The sequence below is a fragment of the Thunnus albacares genome, chromosome 23 (assembly GCF_914725855.1).
Source record: "Thunnus albacares chromosome 23, fThuAlb1.1, whole genome shotgun sequence".
Lineage (NCBI taxonomy): Eukaryota > Metazoa > Chordata > Actinopteri > Scombriformes > Scombridae > Thunnus > Thunnus albacares.
The window spans coordinates 2,577,807-2,591,215 of NC_058128.1; the positions used below are offsets into that span (position 1 = coordinate 2,577,807).

General features: G+C 36.4%; 1 protein-coding gene across 1 annotated transcript in view; it reads left to right on the forward strand.

Moving 5' to 3' along the window:
- LOC122975244 (NACHT, LRR and PYD domains-containing protein 3-like) overlaps positions 1–13,409 on the forward strand; it is a 98,165-nt gene that overhangs the window by 38,603 nt on the left and 46,153 nt on the right. The gene's annotated exons all lie outside the window — the stretch shown is intronic.

A 13,409-nucleotide genomic window follows, 5' to 3' on the forward strand; every position in this document is an offset into this window, starting at 1 on the left:
ACTGCTAAAGTACTTGGTTCTTTCCAGGAAATTTACTAACTTTAGATTGTCTGTGTTTTCTTTATTCTTTAACTTTATTGCTGAAATCAAGTGAAATATACAAACAAGGAAACAGCGCCACCATGTGACAATACAAGAAAACAGCAACCCATTCAGACTGAACACACACAACAAGGAGGAATAAATACATGAAAACAGACATTTTAAAACATGTGAGGAGAGGAGAGTAAATCTAGTTAGAGATGTCTCTATTACTCATTTTGTCTATGAAATGTCAAAAAAATAGAGAAGAATTAAGATTAAGAGTGAAATTGGTTTGCAGTGTTTGTCCAAAACTTAACAAACACAATAAAAGAAAAACACACACTAAGAAGAAAAAAGCAATCCAAGACATCGTCCACACATGGCACACATCCTTCATAAAATACACTAAACTACTACACAGCAGCGTCCAGCAGTGCTCCTGGAGTACAAAGATTCAATGTGAGAGAAGACACAATGCAGCCCAGAAATATACACAATACCATACTTTCCACTGTGCAGCACTGACTACAGTACTGCTGTGAGTACCAGGAGTTTTTATGTGCTGCTGTGTGTTATAGAGAGCGATGGCTGATGGGATAAAGGAATTCCTCACTCTGTTACTTTTGCAGCTGGAGGCCTGAAGACGTGGGCCTGATGGGAGGAGCTGAAGCTCACTGAACAGGGTGTTGTGGGTGAAGCAGCAGGTTTTCAGTCTTTGACAGGTTCCGGGTTTGGTAGATGTCGGTAAGGCTGTCTTGCTCAGCGCCGTTTATTGTGCTGAGCAAGTCCTTCTGCGCAGCATCAGCGTTACCATGGCAACAGAGGATGCAGAATGTCATAACACTGAATAAAAAACATATAAAAAGATCTCAACATAAAACAGTCAGAATCAAAGAAGCCGTTGTTGTCTTTTCTTCAAAATAAAGTCAGTGTGATAGTTTGACTTCAGTTTGTTATCAGTGTAGATCTCGAGGTGTTTGTTCTCCTCCACTGCCTCAATCAGCTGAACGCTTAACAATGTTGGTTTTATTGCTGAGCAGCTTTTTCTGAAATGAAATGATCCTCAAAGTTAACAAGTTTACTATTATAGCAGTGAAAAAATATACTGAAAATATTCACATCTGACAAACTAGAACCATTATTTTGTCATTTTTTCATAAAATAACTATAAACAATAATCAGAATAGTTCCCCATTCTGTTTGATTAATCTACTAATCCTAGCAGCTCTAAACGGATGTTTTGTTTTATTAAACTTACTTTGTGGATGTAGAATTTTGCAATAATAAAATCTAAATTCATAAGTTAAATAAGAGTCATTGTCTTTATCATGTAAATAGAAACTAAAAATAACATCTTTGAAGAAAAGGGAAAAGTTTTGAACTATGAAGGTCTTCATGTCTTTCCAGAGTTTATGGGTGAATCTGCAGCTCCACAATAAGAGAGAAACAGTTTCAGGTTGTAATTCACAGAAAGAAAACATCACATCAGTATCGTTTTTAACTTCTGAAGGAAAAATGTTACAGGATAAAACTCATGAATCAACTTTTAAAAGACTGTATTTTCAGCAGATTCAAGCTGCCATAATAAGTCATTAATGATAAATGATGATGAATGAATGAAATAGTTTCACTTTAGTTTTTATTCTTATTACTGGTCACAAACTGTGGCTGGTTTTTCAACATTCATTCAGTCTCAGCAGCTGCTGACTCAGTTTTTACTGCCACAGCATCTCTGACCTCATATTCTCACATTAAAATGATCCCAATCAGGTTTACAGATTGTAATTTGGGGGAAAAGAGAGCAGTGATATTGATCGGTACTCAGTATCAGCAGATACTCTGAGTACTGAGAGTCAGTATCAGGAGAGAAAAAGTGAGATTTGTGCGTCTCTAAAGAAAACCAAGAAAACATCTCAGTTCTGTCATTTGGAAAATGAATCAGACTTGGATTTGAATAAAATGGTGGATGTTTTTCTTCAGAGGAAGGTGAGAACAAATCATCTGGTTTAAGGTCAGACAGCTCAGTCTGTGTTCACTTTAATATTTAGTTGTACCAGTGTGTCTCTGTGATCAATGCTGATCAATAAATATCAGGTTGTCCTGTGTAATGTTAATAATGAATATCAGTGAGGTGTTTTTGATACTTGGAGCAGTTCTGCTTTCACATGTAAAATGCAGCGTTAGATTTCACTCTCTGATCAGCGTCACTGTTCATGTTGTTGAGTCTAACTGATAAATGTTAGTCAGTCCTGCTCTGACACATACAGCACAGATACTTATGGCTGGGACTTTGTCTATGTACAGTGCAGCTAAATAACAGCTGGCAGGTGTGTTTTTCTTTGTAAAGCAGGAATTTGATGAAGCTGCAGGTGTTTCTGATCTGTGCTTGTTGTGTTTTTAATACAGTGTGTTTCTTTGCTTCATGCTGTCAACAGTTAACCTGTTAAGCAACATTTCAGCCTCGGTGGCTTGATTCATCTCTCTGGAGTCTTCTGAATCACATCAAAGCTACAGTCAACTGAAAAGGTATTTGGTGTAAAATAATGTGTTGATGTGTGATAAAGGTTTGAGAGTCTCCAGTCTCTCTCCTCCTCCTGCTCTCCTGTACAGCTCAGGTGGATCATTACAACATTCTGCAGCAAAGAGACACAACCGCTGTCCAAGCTGCTGATCCTGGAACAGTCAGGGATCATCAAGCTGTCTGATGTTACTCTGTCGTCCACAAGCTAACAGTTAGCATTCCCTCTGCTGACAAATAACAGCATGCAATCTTCAAGACTGGCAGATTTGTTGATGCTCAAGGTTATCTGAAGGTTATCTCAAGGTTACTGACTGCTGATGTGAAGAGAGGAATCGCTGCAGGACGTCTGATTAGTCACTGTTTCTTAGTTTTAGGGGTTAAATGACAAACTTGGTCATTTCCACTTGAACTTGAACCTTCATTGTTGCCTCATTTAAAGGTGTATGAGGATAGGAGGGTGTGTGCTTCTGAAACACATATAAAAGGAATATATAGCGAGTGAAACAACTGCAAATAATAATACTCTGATGCACGTTATTGAGGAAATTATCACTAATTTAACTTATCAGCCAAAGTGATGAAAAATAACGAGTAGCAAAGAGTAGTTCAACCACTATCAATCAAATCATATAATAATGTAAATTATCTTTCATTACTACTATGCACAACATAAAGAAAAGTTGAGATGTATAATAACTATTAGATCTAACCATAGATTTTACAAGAATATGGTATTTAACTTTACTAATAAAGATAACATGCACACCGAGCCTTAACTGGTAACACCTGCATGTCATACAGCTCCTGCCTCACCATTCACCACACATCATTATAGTTTAGTGCAATCATGGCAATTAACAACAAATCACTTCCAATAACTTCACTATATACATAACTTCCACATCTGTAACTAACAATAACACTGTGATTTAAAGGCCATTAAAAGCTTACAGCATCTGCTTTTAACCTAAATTGGTCATTAACAACTTCTCTCTCTCAAACTCAATAAACAGAAAGAACAGAAAGATGATTGATCACCTACTTTTGTTGTATAAAATGAGACAACTTAAGTCCCAAAGCAAAGAGGTGATTAATAACTGTCAACTTGTGATAAATAAGTTTCCAGGTAAGAGATTAAGACATGACAGAAGAGCAGCATAACTAACAAAACAGGAAGTGGAGTAAGAAAACGTTTTACCGTTTAAATATCAAACAATCTAATAATATAAATGCACACCTCGCTTTTCAGTCTGGAGTGAAATTAAAAGGCGATTGATGACAATATTGATCTGATGGGTTGTAAAGTTAGAACACTCATTGTAGTCATGTGAGTGTTTATTTTAGATTGACTGTTACAAGTTGATGTTTAATTCAGTCACAGTGATTATTGTTCAGGATCTTATGAACTATTTGTGCTTTTCATGTCTGTGCTTCTGTTCTTCATGTTTCTATTAGTGTCTAAATTTATATTAACATTAATATTTCCCAATTTATTGCTTTATATGTCTTGTATGATGTGTTTCTGTGTCGCATATTTTAAATAGTAGCTGACAATGTAGTATGATGTGCTGCATGCTATTTTCTTAACTAACATCAACATGTTTATTAATATGTATTTCGATTGTTAAATCAACCAATAAAGTTATCAAGTTAATTCAATAATAATTTTAATATTACACTGTACACCTACAAAAATTACTGAACTTCTGTTAAATGTAAAACTTCCAGAAATTGATGAGAAACGAGAAGGTTTCCTATGTGTCTACTTAACACATTAATAGTTAATAAAACAGAGAACATATACATAATGTATACAGAGAAAATACATTTTAATATGTTTCACAGAAAATGTCTGTTGTAGTGGACATAAACAAATATAAACAGATGAGTCAACATTAAAATGAGATTTGATTTCTACATTGCAGACGGGTGAAAAAATATTAATGACTTCTAATTAGTTTTGCACTATTTTTTACAATAATTTATATTGTTTACATGTTAAACAAAAGGGAAATATTATATATTTTGACATATATTTCACATATCAACATGATAACAAATGATTTGAACATTATAGAGCTGGTGTGTCAAAATGAACTCAAGTGGAGAAATTATCTCACTTTGCAAATGAGGTGAAACATGTTCCCGACACACAGTGTGAACTTCTACAGAAATATTTACCAGAAGATTATTTCCACTAGTTGGTGACGTTGGGGATTTATACTGTCTGTATGATTCAAGTGCAAAGGAGGTTTCAATCCTGTTTTTAACTTTACATTGAGATCACACACTTTGCCTTTAACATATATTCTATTATTTACATAATTCATTATTTGTGGTTTAAGTTGGGATTAATGTGTTGTAGAAAAAATGTTTTAATTAATGATATGATGCACTTTTTAAAAAATAAATCTTTAAAGATAAAAAATAAAATAAAAAATAGGAGAAGCAAACAAAACTGGATCTAAGATATGCGATGCAGACATCACAGGTAAATATTAAGTAAAAAACAAATGATGTTACAAATGATTGAGGGTTGAACGTATATGAGAGACAGTTTTTATGGCATAGCAAGTCTCTGCAGTATAGTTCAGAGTATCCAGATACTAAAAGTGGCATTAAAACATACAAGTTTGGTGTTTGGATTGAGAATTTTCTGATATGAATGTGGCACTTTCCAAAAATCAAAAGCAGGTTAATGCTGTATAAATATCAGTCTTTAAATGGTAATTCCCTACTCCAAACAGCACAGATTTATTTATTTATACTTCTTTGAAGAGGGTCCAAAATATTTTACTGTATGCAGAGCTGGCTGTGACCAGTTTGGTGCCCTCGGCAAGAGTTTAGCTGGTGCCCCTTGTATCACAACCACTTCCACCACCAAAGTTCATACACTCACACAGACACTGCACAGCTTTGTGTCTCAGAGATTTTCTTTATTTTAGAAACAACTACTACAACAACAAAAAAGAAACAGAAACGGGATCCTCATTTAATTCATCTGCTGCTGATCCACGTCCAGCTCATCATTAATGAGTCATTAGTTATGATTGTTATAAACTGACAGGAAGTGATGACAAAAATGTGAAATGAATTTAAATTGACATTTATTTCACATTGCACCTGGTAAATAATTCCAGCCCTTATGATCATTAATGGTTTTTATTGATATCTTTAATACTGTGACAGTGAAACATGTATTAAATTGCATTTTTGTGATATTAAAAATGTCTTAAAAAGTCTTAAATTTAATCTGATGAACCTGCAGAAACCCTGTAAAGTCCAGGAAGCTGTTTAATCCTATTTTGTGGAGTTTCAATCAGCACCATAATAAGTATTATATTTTGTGGATGTATGTGCATATTTGTATGTTTGTGTATCTGTGTAGTTTAATTTTGTCTCATCCATTTATTTGTCAGACTTCGTATGTTGTGGTCTGTGTTTTCTGTGCAGTTTTGTTGGATAACTGTGGATAAAATATAAAAATAAAAAAAGAAAGTGAAAGTTATAGATTTATCAGAAAAAAGGTACTTTAAGTTCATATTCTGCAGAAAATTGTCCCCTGCATTAGTTATTATAATATATAGTATGCAGCGTTTTCCCGCCTGAAATAAAGAACGTCTCTGCTATCGTCTATAAAAACTATAAAACTGTTACAATTTTATCTTTTTAATCTGATATTAACCAGATCAAGATTCAGATAAAACAGGCAGTGGAGCTTCATCACACAGCAAAGGCCACATATTTAATGAGTGAGGTGATTGTTTCCACATCCAGCAGTTACGGATCAACATTATCATTCATTTGGAGTCGTGTTTCTGTCCACCAATATTCACTCTCTTTTAGCTCTGTTAAAAAGACTGTAAATGTGTCAGATATCCACCTGATATGATTTTGGTCTCCATCACTTCCATTGAAAGCACATTTGAAGGATCTTTTAATATCCAGTATGAACAGGAGGAATGATTACAGCGAGGAAAACCTCTTTCACTCTTCATATGGACACCTGACTGCTGTTTTAAGACACACGTGAAAAACTGTCAACTCGTCCTTTAAAGTTACCTGGAACATTTTGAACACTGAGTCTGTAAATAAAAGGATTTTCTTTCTACACAACATTGTCATCTAGTGTCGATCAGGTAGAATTACATCAACAGTAAAACCTTCATCACTACGACGAAGAGTACTCAGATCCTTTAAAGTACCAATACAGCAATGTAAACATTCTCCATTACAAATAAAAGTCCTGCATGAAAAATCCTACTACAGTAAAAGTACATAAGTATTATGAGCTTGATGTAGTTAAAGTATTGCAGTAAAAGTAGTGGTTTGGTCCCTCTGACTGATATATCATTATACATTATATATATATATATATATATATATATTATATATATTAAATGTGACCCTGACTACACACTGCTTTTTGTAAGACGTCAAAAGCCAAAAAGGTTGGAAACCACTGGTTTCATCTTTAACAATGTTTTGTATTTTAAAAGCTTGTTATATTATCCATTGTGTCAAATCTTCATCTGAAAAGTAACTAAAGCTGTCAAATAAATGTAGTGGAGTAGAAAGTACAATATTTCCCTCTGAAATGTAGTGGAGTGGAAGTATAAAGTAGCATCACATGGAAATACTAAATCAAAGTACAAGTACCTCAAAACTATATTTAAATATAGTACTCTGTAGTCAGTTCCTCTCCAGCACTGATCAGCAGTGGGTTACCAGCAGGGTTTTAAGGTCTGATCAGGGTTGGTTGGTTGCTCTTTGCTCCAGACTCCAAACTAAAGCAGTCTGAGTCTTTGACTGCACTTTGAAACTGTCTCCCATTGGATTTAAGATCTGTGGACGCCTTTAAAAAGCAGCTCAAGACCTGTTCAGACTTGCCTTTGAGTAGTAGTGTTCTATTTATCTGATTCTATTTTATTTACTATTCTTATATTGTGTCTCTATTTTCTTCATCTTTTATTGTGAAGCACTTTGTGACGTCTGACCTAAAAAGTAGCTTTATAATAAACTTTACTGACTTGCTTAAATTATTAAATGTCGGCCCTGAATCCAGTTAAGACAACTAAGTCAAACATCCTAATATTCATACGTACATTTAATATGTAATATTAAATGTAATGTAATATTATATTCGCCACTTGCTGTTTAAGCTGTAAGTGATTCTAGAAAACTCAGAGCAACTTTAAATGATGACACACACACACACACACACACACACACACACACACACTCACATAACCACATACAGGTGACTTCCAGTAAAGGAGGAGCAAACAGGTAGAGAGTAAAGGTGAAAGTATTCAGTCAGACTCCATTTTAAAGTCAACAGAGCAGAAGGAGGAAAACAGTCTGAGGCAGGGTGAGTGTTAATATTAGAGCTGTAAATAATGATTACTGTTATTATTGATCAATCAACTGATTACTTTTCAGATTAATTGTTTAATTGATTAGACTGTGTCAGAAATCAGATGCACATGGAACAACACATGGAAAAACAAACAAACAAATAAACAAACATAAAAAAAAACAAGGAAACATACATAGTCAACAAAATCAGTTAAAACAATTACAGACAGGCAGTGAACAGTTATTCATTATATCCTGAAGTGTCCAAGAGGTGTGAGAGTATTCAGTTTTAGGTCACATTGTAAGAGTTTCCATGAGTTTGCTGCACCAACACTAAAAGCTTCTTTCCAAGTTCAGTCCTGACACGAAGTACCTGAAGAGCCAGACAGTCACTGGAGCAGGTTAGAAGTGGACCAGAGTTCCAGTGTAACAGAGATGTGATGTATGATGGTAGTTTTCCAGTCAGGGTTTTATAGATATACAGATACCAGTGATTATTGCGTCTCTCAGTCAGAGAAGGTCAGCCGACCTTATCATAGAGGACACAGTGGTGAATATTGTAGCCGTCATCAGTAATAAATCTCACAGCTGATTGGTAAACTGAGTCTAAAGGCCAAAGTGTGGAGGCAGCAGTATTTCTGTAAATTACTTCCCTATAATCTGACTGATAAGATAGTTGATTCAACAATCGATTTATTTCTGTATAGAAAATCAATTTTTTGTTTTAATTAGTCAACAAGGTTCTTGATATGGTGATTGAATGTGAATAAGTCGTCGAGCCAGATGCCCTTTAGATGTTTGAACCATTGACAGTAGACATATGCAGATTGCTGTAGTCTGAGTTTTTGGATCTTGGAAAAAACATATATTTTGTTTTATTTGCGTTAAGTATCAGTTTGAGATTAATGAAGGAATGTTGCAGTTTCTCAGATGGCTAATTGATTAGAATCAGTGACACAGTATAAAATAGTATCGTCCGTGTACCGATGGGTTTGGCAGACATGTAGGGAAGACACAATTTCATTAATATAAATGGTGAGCAGGACAGAGCCCAGAATGGATCCCTGTGGCACCCCCTTAGTAACAGGCAAGAATCCAGACTGGGCTTCCCCACCCCTCACACACTGACGTCTGTCACAGAAGTACTCTGGAAACATCTGCAAACATCCCTATCGAAGCCAGTGGTGAGCAGTCTATCTACAAGTAGAGAATGGTCGACTGTGTCAAATGCTTTCGCTAAGTCTATGACAGCAGCATGTGTGTATATATATGTATATCAGTGGAGGCTGGTCCATAGAGGCAGAGGAGGTTGATCCTCCTCTATTTTTTGAGAGGCAAAAGGGAGATCAAAATATAAAAAAAGAATATTTGGTTGAAATAAACCATTACCAAATCTCAATATTTATTAAGTATTTTTTCTCTCTTCTTTGGAAAAAATCCATTGCTGAAATTCTGTTTAAACGCACAATATGTCATTTCAGCCGCTATGGGTCTCAATCAAAACAATAACAAATGACGGAGTGTGATGACGGTGTGAAGTAGCAAGGGATCATGGGAGTTGTTGTCTTCGTCGTTAAATAACCAGCTTCACCGGGATGGGATTAGGTCTACTCCAGTGTTAATCATTCGGGATGTTTTTACCGGGAGCCGAATTACCCGCAGAGGTCTCCTCCTCTCCAGAACAAATGGACCCGGAGATTACAGGTAAAAACACTAAATAAAGCTGTTTCACAAAAAACAGTGTTTCTCCGACGATGTACGGCGACCACCGGACGTCCAGTACGGGCTGTTAGCCGAGCTGCTGCTAACACTTGTTCGGTTTATTTCTCTTATAACATAAGATCCAGACATTCGGTCGGTTTCTCCTGTGAGCCGAATTATCCGCAGAGGTCTCCTCCTCTCCAAAAACAAACGTACACGCAGATTAAAATAGTTAAAAATACTAATTAAAGCTGTTTCGCCTAAAAAAATCAATATTTCTCCGACAATATTTGGTTACCTCCGGACATCTTGGAGGGGCTGTTAGCCGAGCTGCCGCTAACGTTTGCCCAGTGTATTTCTCTGATAACTTAAGATCCAGACATCCAATGACTAAAATCCTTCTTCCGGCTAAAAGATATAGTTAAAAGCCATCTAAATTTATCATGAAAATGTGACTTAAAACTGAATAAAAGTCCATTTATAACAGTATGTGTGGAACAACCACAACGCCGATGTATTATCTTGTATGTGTGTAAGTTACTCTTTGGTAGACGACATTGTAGCGGACAAACACAGCGTCGCCGTATGCATCTTGTGCGTGTTTACTCTTTGGTAGAGGAGGTATGACGCCATTGACATGCGACTACTTTGATTAAATTACAGATTTCTCTGAAACATTTGGGGGGACAGAGGAGGGCGGGTGCCTGCTGACCGCCACAGGGCGGGATCTCTTACATTGGACTCAATGTATTTCTTTTTTTTTTTCATGCTAATCTGTGCTTGGCCATGACACGTAAAAAGACGTTACAAGGGAGGCTGTCCTGTTCTCTCTCTGTGTCTCTTTGGTCGCTAATTTAATCTCTAATGGTTAAATGTCTCTGTGTGGGTTTTTTGTATTTTTTATCTCCTTAACAAGAATGCAGCAGATATCATATAATGTGTTGTGGGTAACGTTAGTTTGCTTGTTGAAGTTACAGTGAGCTGTCTGGACTCACTCATTCATTCGTTTTTAATTGAGTGGTTGTTCAGTCACCTGTTGATGTTGTATGATTAGTGTGCAGGAGGTCTGGCTGCTTGCTTCTGACAGTTTCTTTAGTTCGTTTTTAAGTTGAGACGTATATTGAGTAATAAGCTTAAAGTAACCAGAATCACTAGTGTTAACTAGTGGTGTAACTGATTGTAGTTGATCCGTGATCCGTATGGATCGCCCTCTACGGTTCGGCAGGTATATGAACTGCGGATTAATTGCAAAATTTAATGTCTCAGTTAAGACACAGTAAACAAAAAGCTGTAAGTACAAGTCATGGGCAGACAGCGTGTCGCTAACAGGGACTTTGAAGAGCAGCGATCAAACCAGCATCTAACGGTCCGATGTGACATTTGAGTTGTTTACCTGCTGTTTAATGTGCCGCAGCTGAGAAGCTAATTAGCATCTAGCTGCTAACTGACGTTGGCGGTGAATGTTTGTTATCATCCAGTTTTGATGATGTGGACAGAGGCTGTTTCATTCAATGTTTAAAAGAGGAAGGTTTCGTGCCTCCTATTGCAATAACTGAGCATTGGATATTTTATATATTTTATTTTATTTTATTTAAACATTGGACATCTTAAATGTTGTTTTCATTTTAGACCATGGGCAAAAGTTCCTTGCTGTTTCTGGCTGTAAGTGTGTAACAGAATAAATGGAAAACAAAGTTTTATTTGTCTCCTCCCTTTTTTTCGCTGATCCTAAAAATGATCTGATCCGTGACTCAAATCTGTGATACGACCCGAACCGTTTTGTGTTCATGTTAACACCCCTAGTGTTAACATGTCAGCTTTGTAGACTATATTTTGTATATCGTACATATAGATAAGAGTGTGTGAGTCATGTATTTGATACATCCATTAATACTTTCTGATGTGAACCTACACTTTTAGATCTGTGAATGATTTTAGTGTTCAGTCTTTCTAGTATTCAGCACTGATCTGAACCTGTATCATATTATAAGCTTTGTGCTACTTTATATATTTCTGTATACCAAGAAAATACATAGGAAACACGTGTAAATCATGTGATATCTTGTCTGTTTTTGATGAGAACATCAATTTGTTACAATAGAACAGTAATAGTACTGTTCTATTGTGACAACAAATTTATGTTTGAATTTCACTTTGTTAGTAAAACCACACATCTGAACCACTCCATGGCTAAAATGGGCACTTCTTTGTTTAGAGACATTATGTATATGCTAAATGTCTTTAAAGAAGCAGCCTTTTCACCACTCAGGGGTTTTTGTTTTTTGAAGCAAATTGTTTTATTGGTATATAAAATTGCCCCCCACCCCTCAGATTTCATCAGGTGGGACAATGATATAGTTTGAGGAGGTTTGTTGTAAGATTCCATGTTGGTTTTCCTCCGGTCCTCCCCAATTTTTTGAGTCACCAGCCACCACTGATGTATATGTGTGTATGTGTGCGCTGAAAGGTCAAAGTATTCAGTCAAAATAGGAGAAGGAGGAAAACAGTCTGAGGCAGGGTGAGTGTTAATATCAGAGCTGCAAATAATGATTACTGTCATTATTGATCAATAAGCTGATTATTTTCCAGATGAATTGTTTAGTTGGTTAAATTGTGTCAGAAAAATATGAAATTACAGCGTTGACGTCTTCAAACGTTGTTTCCTTTCTTCCTTTCCTGGTTTCTGCGTCCTCACAGTGATGTAACGCTGGTTCGGTTAAAATAGAGAGAAGTCAGTAAAGAAGGACTCATGTCGGCCTCACACCAAACCACTTTTCAAAAGATGTCACTGTCGCAGACAAATTTCCAATGTCGGAATAAAATCATGAGAGTTTTACCAGAGTTGTGGCGCGCTCCCGTCATTTCCACCGTTTGGTGTAAGGTGGTCAAAAAACTCAGTCCGAGCGTCTCAACTCAGTCTTTATCTCGTCTTGACGTTCCGATCAAATCAAACATGTTTAATATTATCTTGAGTCTTTAGTTTTGGCTCATGCAAATAGTGAAGGTGCGCTCTGTCCAGTACGGATTTACACATCGAGTTTTTTTTCTACCATGTGACCCCAGGGGCTCTCCGTAGTCCAGCACCAAACGTGAAGCAGCAAAGTGACTATAACGACCGAAATAAATCCTCAAATACCGTCACACACGATGGACGGTGAATTAACAATGTTACGAGTCGGTGTTTAATTCTGCGTGTATCTGATCCACCGTCCAGCACGTATTTTAGTGAGAAATGTAATTCTTGAAACTGTTCGCCTCTCATTCCCACCGTCTTCTCCCACTAAAATAGTGCAGCTAACCAACGGAGGCTGGTGGCGAGTTGAGGCGACAAAATCCAAAATGTAAAGTTTGTTCACAAATATAGTTTATCTTTATGGATTAAATTAATGCCGAGTTGACAAGAAGACTGTCGACATATGACGCCTTTTATCTTGTGTTTCTAGAATTATGTGTTTTTGCGGACACGTAAGGAATTGTTAATATGTCACATTTATTAGAGGAAGTTTGGCGTAATACTTTCCCCGGAGAGCGCAGGGAGTTTCAGTTTAATTCACTGCTACTATGTACATCTTTAACATTTTGTCACCACTACAGAAACAGCAGGTAGCTGTGAAAGTATGATAAGGTTGTCTGACGCTGACTGCTGTTAGTTATTGGTTTGACAGTCTAATATGTGTTTGTGTTGATTATTGACGGTGGCTGATTGTACTCAGTTTCTATCGGCAGTATGCAGTAAATGGTCGCCCTTTGTGTGTGTGTTTAAACTACTTTCCTAACATGATGTGTTTGATGGTTTTATTAATGA